This window comes from Anolis carolinensis, chromosome 3 (genome assembly GCF_035594765.1).
Source record: "Anolis carolinensis isolate JA03-04 chromosome 3, rAnoCar3.1.pri, whole genome shotgun sequence".
Taxonomy (NCBI): Eukaryota; Metazoa; Chordata; class Lepidosauria; order Squamata; family Dactyloidae; genus Anolis; species Anolis carolinensis.
This window is the reverse complement of record NC_085843.1, coordinates 48,205,833-48,227,742: the sequence shown is the minus strand read 5'-3', so window position 1 is coordinate 48,227,742 and position 21,910 is coordinate 48,205,833.

Sequence of the window (21,910 nt, the reverse complement as noted above, 5' to 3'; positions counted from 1 at the left end):
AAGTCAATCCAGGTTTTGGGGGTTGGTTTTTTACTAAAATGTCTAGGTTTACGCATGAGTATATATAGTATATATATTTGTTGATCAATGAAAGAATTCCATTCCAAGTACATAGTTTGCTGATGGATCTGATTTCTGGGTCACCAGAAGATGCTGTCCCGTGAATGTATCCCATGCTACGTGCAATTTTAAGTTATTTTTGTTAAGAAGGAATAGGGAAGACATGGTTCCTCAGATGTTGGACTTCAGCTCCATTCATTCCTTACTTTGGGTTAGCTGCGAGTGATCTGAATTGCTGCCAGACATTTGGAGGCCATACGGTCCCCATTTCTGTTATATAGGAAAACAACAGGGTATACAGTTGTATTCAACACCAATGGATAAAGCCAAATTCTTTTCTATAAATACACAATTCCTGAGACTTATTGAAAGACTTGTATTCTGCATATGCCCTTTTCGGAAAGGTATAACATTACATGTTTTAAATTTCATATAGCTGCCTTTAAAAAGTGTTAACTTTTATAAATTACTCCTTTCGTTTTCCTAATGTTTAAGAAACCAAAGTGGTTGTTTTAAAGATTGTGTGGATTCTTTCTTCTTCTCCTTGCAAATATAAAGCCACATTTCTGTTTCTCCATTTGGAGAAATCTTTCAAACGTAAGTGTGTTTTTATTTATTGAACATGGCTTTGTAAATAGAACTATATAATTTAAATAAAACTGTTTACATTTTTTGTGCTTCTCCTTGAGTCAGCATAATAATTTCAGGGTCTGTCAGGTTGCTTTTCCATCACAGTAAGCCTGTAAACTATGGTAAATTATTACACTTTCTTGTTTTAACACCGTGCATAACATTGCCCCCTTTATTCACTGTACACATATAACTATTAAAGCAACACCAAAAATCAGCAATGTGGTATTTGAAACAGTTTACTACTGTAGTCTAAGTGATCATGTAATAACATTGCATGTTTGAATTTGATTTAAAACCTTGTCTTAAAAAATAAAGCTTAAGTTATTAAGTTCCTAGAAGCTACAAACATCAATGCAAATATAATGGAAATGGAACTTTACCTAGCATAAAATGTGCTGTTTTCTACACTTTGGGGAGCATAGTGTAGTGTAGTTTTAGTCACTGGGAGCTTTATAATGCATAGAGGACATTTTTCATTCAAGTCTAATAGCATTGCGGCATTTTTTGAAAAACATTTTTAATGATTCCACCTGAGAAATTTTAGTAGAACCTGTGAAGGAAAGGAATTTATTGGATTAGATGCCTGGCAGACCAAATCCTGTAGCAATTGCTTATAGAACACATTAATTCTTTTCTGTAAATTAATGAATAATAAAATAAGTCTGTTGCATCTGCTTCTAGATATGCCTGAAATATCTAGGGGCTAAATCAGTTGCTAGCGGCATCTAAAAAAGGCACATTCAGTCACATGGTAAATCATAATATAGTAATTTACGCAAGTGCCATTGATTTGATGGAGGTGCTCCAACTATGATTACAAAATGGATTTAGAGGCCCACATGTTCTAGAGCAAAAGTCTATGACGTTTAGGTATTGAAACAGATACAACAGTGCAAGACTTGTGTTTTTTGTGTCAACTACTCCAGGCATTCCCAAATGACTTGTCTTTTTTGAAAACCACCTAATCCATTGCCCCCGTTTATCTTTTTTTTAAAAAGAGCTTTTTAAAACCAGAAATAGATTTCTTGCCTCCTTCAATTGACCAGCCCAATTTAGGGTCACAATGAACATCAAGACATTCGTAGTTGTGGGTGTACTTTCAATCTATACTATGTATTGTGCAAACACACAACGGGTCTATAAGCCATTAAATACAAGGTGTTTCAAAATGATGGAGCCAGTTTCAATGCAGTATATTTCATGATAGCAACATGTTACAATTACACAAAATGTTACAAATGGCTTAATGAGTTACTGAGTTTACTAACCATTCTGAGCCACAAAGAAATCTAAAAAAAATCCCTGCAAATGAAGAATATCTCATTAGGTCTTATGTCGCAGGGTCGCCATCTTGCAAGTGACTAAGGCTAGGGATTGTGCCCTGAGAGAAGCATCTAGCGGCAATTATTTGAAACTTTGCCCCCCTTCAAATCATAATCATTCATGGGCTGTTTGTGGTTATAGAGATACAGCAAGTTCAAATCAGTTCCATCTTTTCAAAACACCCTGTATAAGCCACCAAGGCATGCAGAGTGTAGAATGTAGAATGTATGTGTGTAGGAGTTTGTATCCCAATTGTATATTGATTTAACTAAACAACAGATTAGGGCTCTGATTGAGGCATCTCAAAATATCCCCCCACTACCCCCACCATCAATCCAGTCACCATTACATGTTCCCTACATGTGGTGGAATAGCTGTTGATACTCAAACTTGACATACCTTAAGGCAGAATGAGAAAAATGCAGTTTCTGACCATATAAGCTGTCTTTCCTATTCTTTTTTTTAATGGCAAGTCATACTTTTCAGGAGTGAAGTAATTGACCAATTAGAGGGGGAAATTAGGATTCAGGAGGTTCTGAAGTTTCCTGAAAAGCATGAGGATGACCTTCCAAGATCCTTGTCACCAATTTCCCACACCTCTGGAAGTTCCCCACTTTTGCCTTGGGGTCTGTATGCTACAGTTGTGGGTGGAAGTTTCACCAAACTGTCTCTGACCGTCCTCTTCTGCAGACAGGTTGCTCAGCTGCCACTGCCCTTTTTGTGCCCATGTGATCCATAGCTAAGTCTTCATGAGGAGGAAGCAGCTATGGAACACTTCCCCAACAAGATAAGACAGCAATGAAGTAATGGTGTTCACTTTCCTGAGCAATTGCCGGCATGCACATGTTTACATGGCTGTGTAGAGCTTTGAAATATCCTATTTTAGTCTCTATTCGCAGTATTCATATTTCCTTCAAGTGCTCTCAGCCCAGGCATCAAGTTAAGATACTACATTAAAACAAACACATTACAAGTATAAGTTGCAAGTTCATTGGAGAACTTGGCTGAACAAACAGTACCATGCTTTTTTTTTTCTCACCCCAACAGCTGTCAGACCCCAGAAGCAGCTGGTTTTAGCTCAGAGGCTCAGAAATGTGGGTGCATTCATAGGCAATGCACACCTTCCTTTTCCATCTCCCCAAAGCCCAGAGCAGCTGCATCTTCATCTTAATTCTGTCCTTTCCTTCCCTGACGGCTGCCTTTGTGTGTGGGAGGGAGAGGTTTTGGATGGAGTGCAAAGGACTAAAGAATAGCTCTTTACACACCATACCCAAAAAGACATATGTGTGTGTCAGCCACACTTAACTCACATGTATAGCATTGATGAAGCTGCCCATAGATTGCTTGATGGAGACAACTAGCATTTATTGGCTCATTAGTAAACCAAGCAGCATTTTGTATACATGCAGCAGCATATTTTCTACATTTCCTTTGTCTAGTTTTGAGGAGTAAAGCACAATGAGTCTATTTAAGACAGAATTGGGATGTTATACTGTTCTCCATCCAGTACAGCAAGAATGAACATCAAAAAATCGAGGATCAATTTTTGGCCCCTGAAGCCAAGCAATGACTGTCATCATCACAATCCCTTTAAAAAACCAGAGAATGAAATTCATTCCTTGTTTTTTAAAAATGCAATTTTTAAAAAAGCAGTGGAAGAGGGTTCTACAAACTATTTAAAATATGCATTGCTACTCTTAGACATTTTCAGGACAGACTATCCTTTTGGCATAAAAGGCAGTCCAGGGGGTATAGAACCATACTGGGGGATACTCCGCCCCTCATGGAGTTTACGTTTCATAGAATCATAGAGTCGAAAGAGACCTCAAGAGCCATCTAGTTCAACTCTGACACACAGGAATGCACAAAGCCCTCCCAATCTTTGACCATTTAGCCTCTGTTTAAAAACTTCAAGAGAAGGTGATTTCACCACACTCTTAAGCTAGCAATCACATTCAAATAGCTCTTACCATCAGGAAATTCTTCTTAACATTTAAGTTCCTAATGTTTAGGTGAAATCTCTTTTCCTTTCATTCAGATCCATAGTCCAATACTGTACTGGATTGACATTTCTACATATGTGGCTTACATCCCACAAAACCAATAGGTTTTGTAGTTTTGTATGAAATATGGCAGTCCAGCTTCTAAAAGCTCAAGCACAACATCAGCAAAACATCAGAAGTGGCCAACCTTTGTCAGATCTAGGAACCATTCCTTGTTTCCTGAGACTTACCATAGGGCCCTTCCCACTAAGCCAAGAAGTCCATTTCTGGTTTGGGAGAAGGCCATTTTTACTTAAAACAAGCCATCACAGGTACCATATCTGATTTTACGGGAGAGCCATGTTTCCTTGAAGATTCCAGGAACACCATTTTCTCTTTTACTAAAGTGAAAAATGTATATATAATTTCCAAACACTGAAGTTCTGTACGATCCGAGCTAAGGTAAGCTACTCCTAAATGCTCTCTGAAGATCCCTTGAATTTGAAAGGGGGGGGGGGGTCTACAACCTTCAAACAAACTTTTATTCTGGCATGATTGCTTTAATGGTCACAATAATTAGATTTCCACTTTCTTTTTTTAAAAAATCATTCTACTAGGTGCTGTAGGCTATGCTTCAGATGAAGTCTAACAAAGCTACCTCTGACCAATCCTTGCCTAAGAAAAACTCTATAAAATTCATGGGAGATATGACCTGAAGACACATATGCACACAAAGACCACAAATTTCAGTGAATTTGTTAATATTGAGTTAGTGATGTTAGATATTCTGAGTGTAGGCACATCTTGTACCTCAGGCAATGCAACAAATTTAGAAGAATTTTTCAAACTACTCCAGCCATAACAATACAAAAATTATATTATTGCATTTATAATAAATACCAAAGCTTGATAGCATGCAAATACAAATCTGTTGTTGTTGTTTCTGGCATGAGCTGCAAAACAAGAAAACAAGCCTGCTACTATACTTTCTTCATAATACCTCCATCTGGTTTGTGTTCAAAATTTTGCTGATGTTTCACCTTCTTCCCAACTTCTGAGTTTGCCCATATTGCATTTATTTGAATTCCCACTTCTCTAGATTATATCTTCTACCCAGCCCAAAGATCTGCCTTTCTTTTGCATTGCAAAGCTTTTTGGCTCATTAGCTTACTGACATTACATTAAGTATTGATTAAGCTGCGTAACAGATATTTATCATGCCTGTGGCCTTCTGGTTTTATCAGTTTCTTTGTCATGCTTAGTTAGCAGCCTATATGGAAGAGATTTCTGGCATTGTATTTTTTAATTCTTTATTTCTCCTTTACCACCAAATGTGATATACCTAAAAAGAATGCAATTGTAGTACTGTCAGTTTAATTGAAGTGTAAAGTTTTAAAATTCTCCTTAAAATGCACAAACATGAGAGTGGCACCTAAAAGTATACTGAAGTTTGGTCAAGTTACGCTTAAAAGAACATTCCAAAGTCCATATGTCATCTTATAGAAGACACTATATTTTCGAAATGTATTGTACACTACTTTCAGTGGAACTATCATGCTGTCTACACTCAGGCTGCAGCAGGGCCCAAGTTAACATCCATCATAATTAACATCCTGTTGAATACTGGGATTTGTGGTTTAAGGAGTGGTATTTAGACTATTCCAGCCAGAAAACTCTAATACAGGTATGGACAAACCCAGGCCCGGGGGGGGGGGGGCAGATGCAGCCCCTTGGGCTCTTTTCTCGGGCCCTCCTCTCTCATTATCATCCTATATTTCCTTCCTTCTCTCTTTCTTTCCTCCTTCCATCCTACCCTTCCTTCCTTACCTCCCTCTTTCTCTCTCCCTCCTTCCTTCCCTTCCACCCTTTCATCCTTCCTTCCCTTTTTCCTTCCTCCTTTCCTTCCTACCCATTTGTCTTTCCTTCCTTCTCTCTTCCCTCCCTCCATTCCCGTCCACTCTTCCTTCCTTCTTTTTTTTCCTTCCTCCTTTCTTCCCTTCCCATACACCCCTTTTTGTGTAAAGGCTGAGCCTCCAAAGGGAGAGGTGTGTGCATATTGTTGTGTTGGGGAGAGAAAGAAAGAGAGGGAAAGTGAGAGGTGGGTGTGACAGGAGGGAAAGTCTCCTTTTTTTGGGGGGTAGTCAGACCTTTTAAATTCTCTTTTGATCATGAAACAATCAACCCTCTCCAACTCACCATATAAACAATTCAGATCTCATTCCCAACATGGGCAGTTCTGTCTCTTGGAGAGTAGAGATATCAACAAAAGTGCCTCTACCTGTTTTGCTGTAACTGGCACTGCAAGGACATGATCTACAGAGAGTTTGCATGGACTCCTGGAAGTATCTGCAGATCCCTACCACAGCACATTCAAGAAAATAGATGGTCATGTTGTTGCTCTTCTTTCTGCCCTTCAAAAAGATGGAAATGGTATTGGGGGGAGGCAAGGAGAGGGAGTTGCTGCTTGCAAGATGTATCTTTGAGTGATATTGGAAAACATAACTACTGAGATGCAGCTACTACATAATAGATATCAAATTCAGGAATCCATTCAATGTCCCCCATACTCCACCCCTTGGCTTAATTTCTTGGAAAAGGAGTTACCTATCCCATGTTTTCCCCCCACACACACACTTCCCTTACTTCATCACACAAAAATAAGTTTAGGCTGATCAGAGAAGGAGATTTTGGGAACCATAGGTGACTACTTATACCTATACTGTAAAAGTTTTTAAAGTTTTCTTTTTATAAATAAATGAAGCCAGCAGTTCCAATGCTGGGCCAACTTATTTTGCCTATTTTTAGAAAACTGGGAGAGTTGGTAATTGGAGTTTAATTTAGAATATGAAATAACATTCCAGCTTTTTTTTTTGAAAAATGATCAGACAAACATTGAATAGAAAAGAGAACAGACTTCTTGTTTAAAATGCAAAATGCAACTAGTGCAAAAAGAATGTCCAAGGAATAATGAACACCTCATTTATTCTTAATGAAATAATGGATCGTTCATAGGTTCAACACTTGCCTCATTAGACTTTGTACGTGCTCCTGGTGTCTGGTCCCCACAGAAAAGGTTAAAATAATCTGATTTCTGCTGTTCTTTAGGATCTCGAAGAAGAAGAAGTTAATTTAAAAGTTGATATTTTTAAAAAGTATAAAGCCTTCTAGAAATGGTTCCAAAGCTATGGCTCTTTAAATTGGGATTCTAATGTGTAACCACCATTCTTAATTCAGCCCACCCAATATTTCTCTAAGGGATCATTGATACCACAGTCTTATATAGTCAATTAAAATACAGCTTTCCCCCCATTACTTATAGTAATAATCAAAGCTGTAGAAGAGCAAAGAACATTTGCAACAGAATTTACAGAATTGTTACTTAACTTCAATGTGAAATGAATCAAGTCTTAACTTTCCTGTGGTTAAGCTGACTCTTTCTTTGAGTGCAGGGAGAAATGTGAAGGCAGCAGAATTTAGGTTTTAATGAGCCAGTTGAATAGCTTTTCTTGGGATGTGATAAAGAATGCAGAACTTATTAGTTGCAGTTGCAGACGCCTGGCATATGTCACTGTCACATGCTACATCTGTAGCAGTAAATCAATGCTTTAGAGACCTGTAAATTCAGCTGCCAATACACCCTGCTTAAGTCTGTATTTCCCATTAGAAAGACACTGTTGTGCTGCAGATAATGGAGTGACCCGAGATTCAAGTCAAAGCCCGATTGTCTTCTGATGTTTTGCCATTCTCTGTGGTTCAGCAGAATATGAAAGTGGGAAATCCATTAAAAAGAACTATTAACCCTCCAGTTCTGGCATTAAAATTGTGTCTCCTCCATTTTTTAAATGGTGTTAATACTTGGATTTGATTTTTCTATCTTCTAACATTTCTCTGTGGTAACAACATCTCCCGCAGTACCTTTAGCTGGTTTGTGGAAAGGTTGTAAAAATGTTGTAGGCTCAAGAATTCTTCGGTAGTGCCTGTCCCAATGCTTTAGCTGAAGCTTGACAAAGGTGAGAAAGGCCATGTGTGGGATGACACCTAATCTGCACTGACTGACTGGTTCAGCTTCCATGTTGGGAAATAGTCTCATGCAAGCCCATTACAGCCCACATATGGCTGGATGGCCATATGGATGGGGGTGCTTTGAATGCAATTTCCTGCTTCTTAGTGGGGGGTTGGACTGGATGGCCCATGAGGTCTCTTCCAAGTCTATGATTCTATACAATAAGAAAAGCATCCATTGCCTTAATCCAGAGTGTTGCACCAAAATAAGAACCAGACACCCGAGATTGGATTAAAATCTTGGGAGTCTTCTTTGTGGAGAGAAAAAAGGGGTATAAATAAATGTAAGTAATAGTAAATAATAATAATAATAATAATAATAATAATAATAATAATAATAATAATAATCTGGACACAATTTTCTCTGCGTAACCATTGCACAATCTGAAGGTGAGGATAAGAGGTCTGTGCCTGCAGAGCAGGTCCAGTCTCCTTACATGTTCCCTACATGTGGTGGGCTAGTCGTACTCCCCCACCCACACCCATATTACTCAACATTTTAGTTTCCAGGATTTCCTCTTACACACTTTACTTCCTACCGTATTAGGGTCCAGCCCCTGGCCTTGCATGGATTTCCTTCCCTGTATGCCCAATCTTTGTTCCAGACCTCTCTTCAAATTGTCCACCATAATCTGTAGGTTATGATATCTGGCTTTTGTATCACCTACCTTCAGCCATCTCAAGTTCCTGGTAACTTCTCTGTTAGCATATTCCACAGCATTGACAGCTTCTGGAAAACAAGCACCTGCCCATGCTCTTCTCTTATTCCATAGCAGATGTATACTTAAAACACTGCTATTAGTGTATCGAAATTAGCCATGGCCCTGGAAACGAACTATAATCTACATATTTGTGTGATGACATTGTCACATAGGTGAACATTTTGGTTGTGGGTCCTTTTTTGCTTTGAGCTCAATTGGACATGATATGAAAGCCTGCCACTTCATTTCTCATTTCTTAAACCACCAAATGTTGGGAATGAGTGATATTCCTAAATCTCATCCCAGTTGCTACCATACATCTTTCTGCCCAAAAGGCTAGAATGTGGTTGCATATCCGGATTGTGAGAGGCAGATGTGTTGACAAGCATAAATAATTAACAGGTGGGTGGTGATTGGAGACATAGTGTTCACCCTGCCTTCTGTTGTAAGCCTAACATACTCAGGGAAGGTGAGTGACTTCCATTTTCCCAGCTTCTGTACAAGTTTGGCAGCAATCCTCAAGAAGTATGGTTTCACCAATCCTAAAGGAGTAAGGTGAAAGGCTAGCTGGGAGGAGGCCTACTGCCACTATTGCTTTTTTAAAAAAGAATTTTGTGAAATGGATATCGATTCATATTGAGTTGACCACATGTATGCAAAGGGTCCCTTTGATGGAGAGTAGGAGGACTTTTAAGAAAGCCCCAAGAAGGAAGCTGTCCTCTGTAGAGCACCAACTTCAATTCACGGAAGATGATGAAACATTGATGACACAGGGAGTGAAAGCAGTATGCTCCTCCAATTCATATTTTTAAGCACCTCAGTTTGATAGTTATTATAAGGCACATTCTTTGCATATTCTAATATGTACTGAATGGTTATAGAGATAGGAACACAGTTACATCATTTGGATTTTCCACTTAATTCCTTTTTTCCTAGGCACTCCTCACTCTACTATATGTGAGCATGACTTGTTGTGATACCTGAATGTACCTCAAATGTACTTAAGATGTCATGGAAGCTAAAGTTTTGTGCAGATGTACTCCAAGGCATACAAAATAACTGAGTCCAGTTTTGTGGGGGAAAGTGAGAAATAAATAAAGATAGCAACCGCTCCAGTAATACTCATTTAAAAGTCTAAAGACTTGATATATTTACATACAGCACTTAAATTTTAGCACTCTAAGCAGATTATAGGAAGCTGCCTTAAATCAAGTCAGACCAGTGACTCAGGTAGTTCAGCATCATTGACATTGATTGGCAGAGGCTCTCTAGGGTTTCAGAAAGCAGCCTTGTCCCAGCCCTACCTGGAGATGTTAAGAACGGAACCTGGGACCTTCTGCACACAAAACATTTGCTCTGCTACCGAACTACAGCTTTTCACCTGTCAAAGTGTTGCTGAGAATGTTTGGCAATGACAGGCTTCATACCCTTGGATCTGTTTTGAAGAAATTTCCTGTAGCAGACACATGTGTATGTTTTCCTTGATAATGATATATATTAACATTGGCTGTCAACCTATATTACAGGTACGGATACATAAACTAGAGTTACGGATATCTAACAACTCTATATTAAGTTGTATTATACATTCAGGTGGTGACCTTATATTCATGATCAGAAATCTCCCTGAATACCACCTTGAACTCCAAGAAGACCATCGGAGCCATGGAGGTCTATTCTGCTGGTAATTGGGGTGCAGTGAATGACTTTGCCAGCCTTCTCCCTCCACCCAGTGAGGCTGTGAGACTGAAAAGCAAGGGCTCCCATTGCAATCCCTCATTGCACCACGCCTTGCTGGTAGGAGAGGGTTCAACAGGCACTGATGGCAGCAGAACAGACCTTCATCAGCTGGAAGCTGTTATGGCTGGTTTGGGAAGTCTAGTCAAGAGATTATAAACAATTACTCATTCATAAGTAAGACATTGATGTAGGAGCTCAGCCTGTGATTGTTTGTTTCTCTTTATTGTCATTTTAAAAAAGAGTGGATTGAAATTATCCAGGACCAAGATGCAGCATAGACATTACAAATAATTCCTATGACACTTTAGCCGAAGCTTCCTGTCATCCTGCATTTAATTTCCATTCTTGCTTTGTTCCATGTCCAGCAGGTGAAAACTAATGAGTGTATGTCTTTGCTTCCATTCTCATGCAGTCAAATGACAAATTGAGTAGGATAGGAGAAAGGGCTGTGCTTTTCCTGCTATTCATTGCACTGATTAGTCAAGGATGAGGCCTTTGGTGTACACACCAGATCTCTTTACAAACAACAGTAGGCCACCTTGGAGTCGCATTTACTCAGGAGGATCTTGGGTTCATACCTTAATGAAAAATGCTAAGGTATTTTTTGCTTGTTAAATCTGCCATGCATTTTTTCTCGCAGTCAATATATTTGCCCTTATTTTGTAAATCACTATCATTATCATTAGATGTGACTTTTTAATTTCTAATTTGAATCTCAAAGTCAAATGGAAATTGCTTGCTCTTTGGATATGATGTGATAACTGATTTTAATTCACAGTTCAAATATTTTCTAAAGCCTTTGAAATTTCAGATTTCTTTTATGTTTATAATTTTGTTCACAGGTTGAGCATCCCTTATCCAGAATCCAAAACTGAAATACTCCAAAATTTTAATTTGTCTGCATGTGTGGCTATGATGATGATACCATTGCTTTCTGATGGTTCAATGTACACAAACTTTGTTTCATGTACAAAATTATTAAATATATTGAATAACATTGCCATCAGGTTATGTGTATAAGATGCATGTAAAACATAACTGAACTCCATCTTTAGACTTTACTCTCACCTGCAAGATATCTCATTATGTAAATACCAAGGTATTCCAAGATGTTGCTTACCCAAACATTTCAGGTAAAGGATACTCGACTTGCATTCATGTAATCTACATTTGGCAATTTATATTTGGATTTTTAAAATGTGTGTATAGTCTCTCCCTTCTCATATATGCCTTTTTATTTTAATTAGCATGAATGCCTTTGGCAGCACTGTTTTATTGTTTTATTTTCGTATAGCACCAAGTATATTAATAATACTATCATCACCATTATCATCATCTCACTATCTCCATAAATGTATTAACAATATCAGCTCTCAGCTAGATTGCAGTTAAATACTTGGAAGAACGTACCATGGAGAATCAGGACTGAGGAATCATGCTGTATCTATACAACGTCATAATTTATTCCAAGCCTCTCCTTGGGACAGTAATCCTGGCCCTCAGGAAGCACAGTATCAGGCCTCAGAGAACAAGGAGATTTTGTGGAAAGAAGGATTCTTGTCACTTTCCAGAGGTGGAGTAGATGTTTTTAATAATAGAGATTGTCTATAGATAAATAGTTTACTTGTTTATTTATTTATTTATTTACAGCATTTATTTTCCACCCTTCTCACCCCGAAGGGGACTCAGGGCAGATCACAGAATACATATACGGCAAACATTCAATGCTGTTATACAGAAAGGACAGACAACAGATAGAGGTATATATATAGGCATTTTCCCATCTTTGGTGTCTTAGAGGTTGTGCTCGATTCCGGCCAAAGGGGGTGCTGTCGCTCCATCCTTCATGTTGAATGGCCCTGATCACAGATGTCCTTCTTTCTTTTGACCGCCGGTATTTTCTGGTATTTCCTTTTTATGGTGCCATAAAATTCCTCCCTGCTTAAGCGGTACCTAATTTATCTACTCAAAGTTGTTTTCACACTGCTTAGGTGGGCAGTGAGCTAGGCTGAAGTCAGGCCTCACCCTGACCTGGCCTTCAAACTGCCAAACTTTTGAATGGATTTCAAAAGATTTATTGCAGCTGGTGTTTAACCTCTTCAATGGCAAGAGATTGGGCTACATGATACTTTGGGTGCTTTCCAACTTGGGTGCTTTACTGTTATACAATTCTATGGTACTATATCATGCCTAGAAATAGTTTTGTGGGATACTGCTCCTAGAATCTTCCAGCCAGAGGATTTGGAGAAAACTGTAGACCATTTCCACCCCCCAACCCTAAATCTGCTCAAACGTTTCACACCAAGAGTTGAAGCTAAATAACCAAAACAAAGTGGAATGCAGCATAATAGGCACCCTTTTTAATAAAGGCTCTGCATCTATGTGTTACTAAATATCTATGCAACAGGTAAACACAGATCTCTCTAGCCTCTTATGAATGTTGAGCACCCAATATTCACCATCATCAGGAGATGATGTATTGCTGTCATTGTTAATTTAATCTCCATGTGTTCTGAAAGACCTTGTTTACTCTGAGCCTTCCTTTGTTTCCTTGCTTTTAAAAAACTCATATTGTTCTAAGAGTATGGAGGCTTATTGGTAGTACATGTATCAGGTAGGTGATGCAATTATCTTTTAAGGACTTTGAGATCTTTTCATTTTAACACCAGGAGTTGTCTCTCTCTTCCAATCCCATTTCTTTCTTTCCTTATTTTTCTTTTTTTTTCTGTGCTCACTTACTAATGTTGTGGCATATATTGTTTTATGAATCACAAATGTTCTCTTCCTAACTAAGAATATTCAGTTTCTCATTCTAATAACACCAACGTTTTCTTTGCGTAGCAACATATGTGTTCTGTGTTGATTATTTTAAATGACTCAAGCTTGGATCAAACCTTCATGACAGCTAGCATTCCATAAACATTCTAAGACTTCTAACGTCATAGAAAATTACAAGCATTTTAGTGTCTTGGGGAACAGCAATACAAAATTAGGGAGCTATGTGACAGAAGAAGTTTTGTGGTGAAAGGTCATTCAACTAGAGTTCAATGAGGAGGAAAAAAAAGATGGAGGGTGCATCTACATAGTAAAATTAATGCAGTTTGATACCATGGCTAAATTTAAAAGCATTGACAGTACTAAAACTGCCAAGGCTCAGTGCCATAGCACCCTGAGAGAAAGAAGTTGAGAAGAAACATGATTTTGGGTGAGAAATGAGAAAGTGAAAACCCACATAGCAAAACTTACAAAGAAGGGGTCTCTGCTGGCAGAACAAGAATTAAGACACCATTAAGCTTGAGAGCAGATGTTGTGAAAAATCAGGAGACTTACCATAATCTGGAGGTTTAAAATTCATATTTGATTTGAACTGAATGTAAGGCTGTAGTTCCCTCCATTTTTTATACCATTGCTATAGTAACACCTAGAATTATCAGTTCCCCAGATGGCTTGTTTAAAATGCATAATGAAACATATTTATATTAATTTTAAATAGAGAGCAATTAGTATGAATAAAATTAAAGGGAAACTAAAAATTGAAAGTTACTAATTTAATATGGTATACCAAAGTACATCACATTATATCGAGAAAGGAACATATAAATATATCACATTAAAAAAGGTACTCAGCAGAGCCTCAGTGAGAGCTAACTATTAAGAGAAATGTTAGTTGAGTGCTGTGATTATTTCTATCCTTTTGCAGAAAGAAATTTCAGGAACACACAGTTCCTGACTTTTTCCATTTGTGCAGGCTGCCCAGGAGGCCTTGCTATGGATGTGCCATTTATGACAGTATGTTGCTAACTGGAACCTAAAGCTACAGGGATGATACAGTTTCCTAAGGTTTCCAATTGTCAGGGATAATGTGAATTGTAATTCATCACTTCTGGACTGTACCCAGGATACTTATCCCTTGCTGTATTTCATAACACAGAGTGCCACTGAAAATTCTCCCAGTCATAGAATCATAGAATCATAGTTAGAAGAGACCTCGTGGGCCATCCAGTCCAACCCCCTGCCAAGAAGCAGGGAAATCACATTCAAAGCATCCCCGACAGATGGCCATCCAACCTCTGCTTAAAAGCCTCCAAAGGAGCCTCCACCACAATCGGTGGCAGAGAGTTCCACGGCTGAACAGCTCTCACAGTGAGGAAGTTCTTCCTAATGTTCAGGTGGAATCTCCTTTCCTGTCATTTGAAGCCATTGCTCCATGTCCTAGTCTCCAGGCAGCAGAAAACAAGCATGCTCCCTCCTCCCTATGACTTCCCCTCACATATTTATACATGGCTAACATGTGTCCTCTCAGCCTTCTCTTCTGCAGGCTAAACATGTCCGCCTCTTTAAGCAGCTCCTCATAGGGCTCACTCTTCAGATCCTTGATCATTTTAGTCGCCCTCCTCTGGACACTTTCCAGCTTGTCAACATCTCCCATTGTGCTGCCCAGAATTGGACACAGTGTGATTCCAGGTGTGGTCTGACCAAGGCAAAATAGAGGGGTAGCATGATTTCTCTGGATCTAGACACTATACTCCTGTTTATGCAGGCTAAAATCCCATTGGCTTTTTTAGCTGCCGCATGACATTGTTGGCTCCTGTTTAACTTGTTGCCCCCAAGGACTCCCAAGATCTTTTTCACCCAAACCGCTATCAAGCCAGGCATTCCCCATTCTGTATCTTTGCATTTCATTTTTTCTGCTTAAGTGGAGTATCTTGCATTTGTCCCTGTTGAACTTCATTTTATTAGTTTCTTCCTATATCTCTAGTCTTTTAAGATTGTTTTGAATTCTGCTCCTGTCTTCTGGAGAATTAGCTATACCTCCCAATTTGGTGCTATTTGCAAACTTGATGATCATGCCTTTTTAACCCTTCATCTAAATCATTTATAAAGATGTTGAACAGAACCGGGCCCAGGATGGGACCCTGCGGCACTCCACTCATCACTTCTTTCCAGGATGAGGAGGAAGCATTAATGAGCACCCTCTGGGTTCATTCACTTACCCAATTACAGATCCATCTAACCGTAGTTTTGCCTAGCCCACATTTGACTACTTGGTTTGTCAGAAGATCATGGGAGATCTTGTCAAATGCCTTACTGAAATAATGCCTTACTTCTAAGAGATGGACAATAAGAGGATGCTATTTGAGAAACTCAAACTCGAAGGTCTCTTGGATGCAAGGATTTAGTTGTGAGAGCCTTAGGAATAAGAAAAAACAAATCCTTCAAAGCAATATTGTTTTTAAACACCACCACCAAAACTATTAACAACATTTCATTCAAAATTGATAATGCTGAATAATAATACAGCGCTCAAAAGAAAGACAAACCCTCTGGCACATTAAAGAGCATTAGATAAAGCCAAACTCCAATTGTGGTGCATCAGGAATGGGAAAAGCAACTCTAGAATTCAAAAGGGGATTAGGACTTGCCAAGGGGAATCTGATCTTCTGGTGAATACTCCAGTGATTAATCTTGCTTTAAAAATTCAGATGAAATGCTGGTTTTTGTAGCCTCACTGGTGTAAACCCTAACAGTGCCCCTGAAAATATTTACCATATTAAACTTCTCATTATCCAATTTCCTCAAATATGTTATAATTTGCTGAGGTTTAATAATTCAGGAGTCATTTATCAATATTTCAGGATGCTTTCCTTGGTAAATGGCATTGAGCCGGATTCAGTGACTCTGAGCCAAGCACAAATATTTGATGAGTAAATTCTTCCGCTGGAGTGAAGCCGTTATTTACCAATATATGACAAAGGGACCCAAGGAATGCAAAAAGAAATAAACTTGTTGTATCAGGCACCATCTGCCCGATTCTGCTGACTCTGGTGAGATCTCTGATAAGCAGCCCACTCCTGGCTCTCCATAGGCAACTAACATCAGGACCTCCATTTTCCCCCCAAGGCTCCTCTGCTTTTCTGTGAAGGCGGAATTCATTGCATTGATGCCAGCGCTGGCAAGGAATCTTTCTTTCATTCTCTCTTCTGTAAAAATGTTAACCTTTTATAAAGCGCTGGCCTAGACAATTGTTGAGCGTATCCTTTTGATAAGGTAAGGAGCAGCAAGTGTTCTCAAGTGTTTACTATCCCTATTCCTTTCTTATTTTTCACACTAATAACACTGTCTCAAGAAATTGAATGAACAACATTCTTTTTCCTCCCATCCTTGGCAAAGGTTCAAGGCTTCTTTTTTGCATTTGGCTTTTTTTTAAGGTGTTGAATTCCTTCTATTGTAGTACTTTCAGAAATTTCATTATAAAAGAAAGAAAATCAAAACTTCACTTCCTGGATGTCCAGAAGATTTAATGGACGAGTAGTCTTGTTTTACTCCATCCTTCAAAAATAGCAGCAAGAGACGTTAACTCTATAGTTGATATTGGTTAGTTACATATATTCTAATATTTTCTGCCTGCTGTTATTTTAACTTCCTATCCTATGCCATTTATTTTTATTTATTTCGTGTCAAAAGCATTGCATAACAAATACATTTTAAAATGATGGGGGGAAAAAAGGAAATCACAAGCAACTAAATAGTTTTAGACCAAAAACGGGCAACAGCGACCGCATTGTCCGTAGCTTTAAACAACTCCGTGCATGAGGCAGGACATTGTGGGCAAGCATACATATGCGGAGTTGTTTGTTCTGCTCCACAGTCACACAAGGTGGAGGATTCCTCCAGGTAGTGCCACCTCGCCAAGTTGTCTTTAGATCTGCCCACTCCACTTCTGAGTCTGTTCAGGGACTTCCAAGTTTCTTGGTTTGCCCCTCTGGTGGGAGGAGGCTGATAATCATGCAGTGGATGGCTTTCACAGTGTTCGACCTTATTTCTCTCACCGTTAGCAGCAACTTCCCGTTGCACGTCAGGAGGGGCAATGCCAGCTAACTTGTAGAGTTTATCAACAGGTGTAGGTTTAAGGCATCCTGTGATTATTCTGCATGTTTCGTTTAGTGCTATGTCCACCTGCTTCGCATGGGCAGATTTTTGCCAGACAGTACAGGCACACTCAGCAGTTGAGAAAGACAAGGCCAGGGCTGATGTTCTTATTACTTGTGGGCAGCCACGCCATGAGCTGCCAGTCAGTTTCTGCAGGATGTTGTTGCATGCAGCTACTTTGTGCTTGGTGTTCATGCAGTGTTTCCTATATGTTAATGTTCGATCTAAGGTGACACCAAGATATTTAGGATGGAAACAGTGTTCGAGCTCTTGGCCTTCCCAAGTAACTTTCAGTTTCCTATTGGCTTCACGGTTACGTAGGTGGAAAGCACACACTTGTGTCTTGGCAGGGTTAGGCTTCAGGTGGTTCTCTTTGTAGTAGCTGGAGAGATCTTTCAAGGCATTAGTGAGTTGCTTTTCAACTGTTTCAAAATCTTTCGCTTGTGTTGTGAGGCCAATGTCATCAGCATATATAAAACCCTTTGTGAGTGGTGGTTGTGACTGGTCGTTCGTGAAGATGTTAAATAAGGTAGGTGCAAGAACGCTGCCTTGGGGTAAACCATTCCTTTGCCTCCTCCATCTGCATTGGATCCTATGCCATTATTGCCATCTACTGTTGGAAATAGCAACCTCCCAAGCCACTCCCTATTCATTTGTTAATGTATATATCTGGTAACCTGTATTCTATATGTATGTTGATTTGACTCTTTTGTGTGAGGAGTTATAGCCATGTGATTATACTGAGCATGTGCAAACTCAAGACTCCATTTTGTATTCAGTATCTATTTGGACTTCAATGGGAGCAGAAATCTTGCATCAGACCTCGGAGGAGGTGAATGCAGATAAGTTGCTGTTTGGACTTTAGTGGAGGAGTCAGTTTAGAGACTTCAATATTTGCTTATGGAATTCAGTGAATACTACTATACTAAAGACTATGAAGTATTGATTAAGACTGATACCCTGTGTTCTCAACACCGAGAGAAGAACTATATCCTATCTGTAACTGAACTATATTAAGAAATGTGCCTGTATGGTGAATTAATACAAGATATGTTATTTTTCAAAGAAGGCTTTATCTCCGAGAGCATATTTTAACGAAGAGGTTTAAAGGGAGTGTATATCTTTTGGGCAACTTCAACTGCAAAGAAACAACCATCCTCTACTAGCCAAATATATTTTTGTAGTGGCATGTCTTGGCAGTCTAGAGACATGGTTCTTCAGTTTAGCAGTTGAAGTTACTTGTGTGCTATTACATGAATGCTTGTGAATATCACTTGTTAAAAGAGTTGACTTCTAACAAGGTCATGCTTTTCCTGACTTTCCAAAGGTGGTCTCCACATATTCATGGAGATTCACATTTGCCAAAAGGATATGCGCCCAGAGATTGGGTGCAGTGATGTTCCAATATCTTATGCAATAAGTTACGTTTTGCAATAGGTTATGGAATGTTCAATAACAACTCCCATCTTTAATGTGAAACTTTGACAAGTTTCATTTACAGCACTTTGATTAATCTACATTTACATTCAAATCTCTTCCTTAGGACATAATAGGGACATTGAGAAAAAGATAGCTTCGCAAAGGATTTTAGACATTGAAGCACAGAAGGAGATAGCCAATCTGTCAAATACAGGCTCTTTGAAGTGGTTAGGTCATTTTAAACAAAATTTCCAGCGGGCGCATTACTTAAAAGTTGCCCCGTTTTTGTTCAAAGCATTTAAATGGAGATCAGAGTATATAAATCAAATTGGTATACAGTGTAAGGGGGATGAGGACGCTGATGTGCATACCTAAGATTAAGGTACATTTGGTTACATGTTGGCCTCCCGTTTTTTATCTTTGTACTTATATATTTATAATTTTATCTGGGCTGGATGTGTACTATATGCTGTGTTTATATTGTCTGTTTTGATAAGGCCAATTTGCTGATCAGTAAAAATCATTTCATTTCATTTACATTTACATTCCAATTCATAACTCCTGCAGATAAAATGATTCCTTTTAACAATGTTTGTACTGATAATAATCAATAGAGGTTAAAGATGAGAGAGGAGTTTGTGGTGGTGGTGGTGGTGGGGGGGTGTTATTCAATTCAATGCTTTGCCTATAGATGGATAACTGAACAATTTAAAATGGAAAACTAAATATTTGGATTTGAAACAGTCAAAAAAGAGTTTTTGTGTTCAGCATATGACCACATGGTTGCTAAAATGTATAAGTTGATGTTAAAATAGGGAATTGAGCAGAACAAATGAAGGATTGTATGATCAAATGGGCTCCAAATATAGGTACATAAATCCAGGTGGAACAATGGGAGAAAATGTGGATGAAAAGTTTGAAATTTACTTTGAGTAATGATTTGAAGAAGAAGAAAAATGAGATGATGTATTTGAGATCAAAGAGGATTTCTAAGATGTAAAAGGGCAGCTCTAACAAATATTGGAAATGTGGGGACATTTTATTATATGTGGTGGTCTTGTGGAAAGGCTCAGAAATACTGGACTCAAATACATTTAATGCTGGAAGATATTGTTAAGGTTACGGTGAATCAATGGATTATTAAGATGAAGTCATGGCAGTTTTGGTGGGGATGGAGATGGACATACTGATTTAAATCACTTTTTCCATTAGTATGTTATCTTTGCCAGTTACCTATCCTGAATATCCCACCATTTAACAAGTTTGGATAACCCCTGGGTTTTAGTATTATAAGACAGGGAACTCAACTTCTCTATATCCACTTTCTTCACACCATGCATTATATGGCATACTTAATCATGTCTACACTTAACTAAACTCTTTGTGTGTATGTGTGTGTGTGTGCCTTCTAGTTGCCTGTTGTCTGTCAACTTATGATAGCTCCAACAAATTTTCATTGGGTTATCTTACACAAGGATTACTCAGAGGTGGTTTTGCCAGTTTCTTTCTCTAAAATATAGCCTATTTATTGGTGGTCTACCATTCAATTACAAACTAGGGCTGACCATGCTTTGCTTCAAATATCAAGCAAGATCTGATGCCTTTATGGTATTTAGGCCTAACTAAACTACATTGAGGGGCCCCTGGTGGCACAGTGCGTTAAAGCGCTGAGCTGCTGAACTTGCGGACCAAAAGGTGCCAGGTTCAAATGCCGGGAGCAGAATGAGCGCCCGCTGTTAGCCCCAGCTCCTTCCAACCTAGCAGTTCGAAAACATGCAAATGTGAGTAGATCAATAGGTACCGCTCCGGCTGGAAGGTAACGGCGCTCCATGCAGTCATGCCAGCCACATGACCTTGGAGGTGTCTACGGACAACGCCGGCTCTTCGGCTTAGAAATGGAGATGAGCACCAACCCCCAGAGTCGGTCACGACTGGACTTAACGTCAGGGGAAAACCTTTACCTTTACCTTTTTAAACTACAGTATCCTAAACATTGACCAGTATCCTGCTGGTGGCATGTGCAAACATAAACCACCATATGCTTTAATATGTTTTTGATATATACATTTTCTTCCTCCATCTGCAAAGCCCTATAGGACTCACTGTTCTACTGTCATAACCACTCACATGGCCATCCAGTGGCTGCTGCAGAGATTGGAGAAGCATCTGGCTATATGTCTCATAGTGAGATATTGATATTGAGCTCTCAATTGATTTGAACAGAAGTTATTGGTTTGCATTTGGTTATGGGATTACAGACAGGCCCTTCTCTGAACCCACTTTCCACTCTCCACCAGGCATATGGTACATATTCAGGGAGGCTATTACACCAGAACCACAAGTCCTGTGAGTTGTGGATGGAAAGCATTAATGGAGTTCCACCTAGAATCATAGAGTTGAAAGAGACCACAAAGGCCATCCAACCCAACCCCCTGCCATGCAGGAAAAGCATGCAGGAAATGGGTGTTAATATTATATATTAGACCAATAGCTAGCTACTCTGGGAATGTAAGTTGAGCCTGGGAGAGGAAAGCCTCCACATTACAGTCAAAGCAACAATTAACAGGTATACACCTAGTCTCTGTTTAAAAGCCTCTAAAAAAGAGCTTCCACCACACTAAAAAGAACAGTGGAACACAGTGAGTTCCACTGTTCAACAGCTATTATGGTCAGGAAGTTCTTCATAATGTTCAGGCGGAAGCTCCTTTCTTGTAATTTGAACCTATTGCTGTGAGTCCTGATCTCCAGGGCAACAAAAACACGCCTGCTCCCTCTTCCTTATGAAAGCCTTTCAAATATTTAAACATGCATGGCTATCATGTCTCCTCTCAGCCTTCTCTTCTGCAGGCAAAACATACCCAGTACTTTTAGTCTCTCCTTATAGGGCATAGTCTCCAGACCTTTGTTCATTTTAGTCCCCCATGTCAATATCCCTCTTGAAATGTGGTGCCCAGAATTTCAGATGAGGCCTGACCAAAGCAGAACTTTTAAACTACACTATAAGATCTTGATCACTGTAAGATTTGCAAAAGAGAGTTGATGCAGTCTCCTAATATTCTG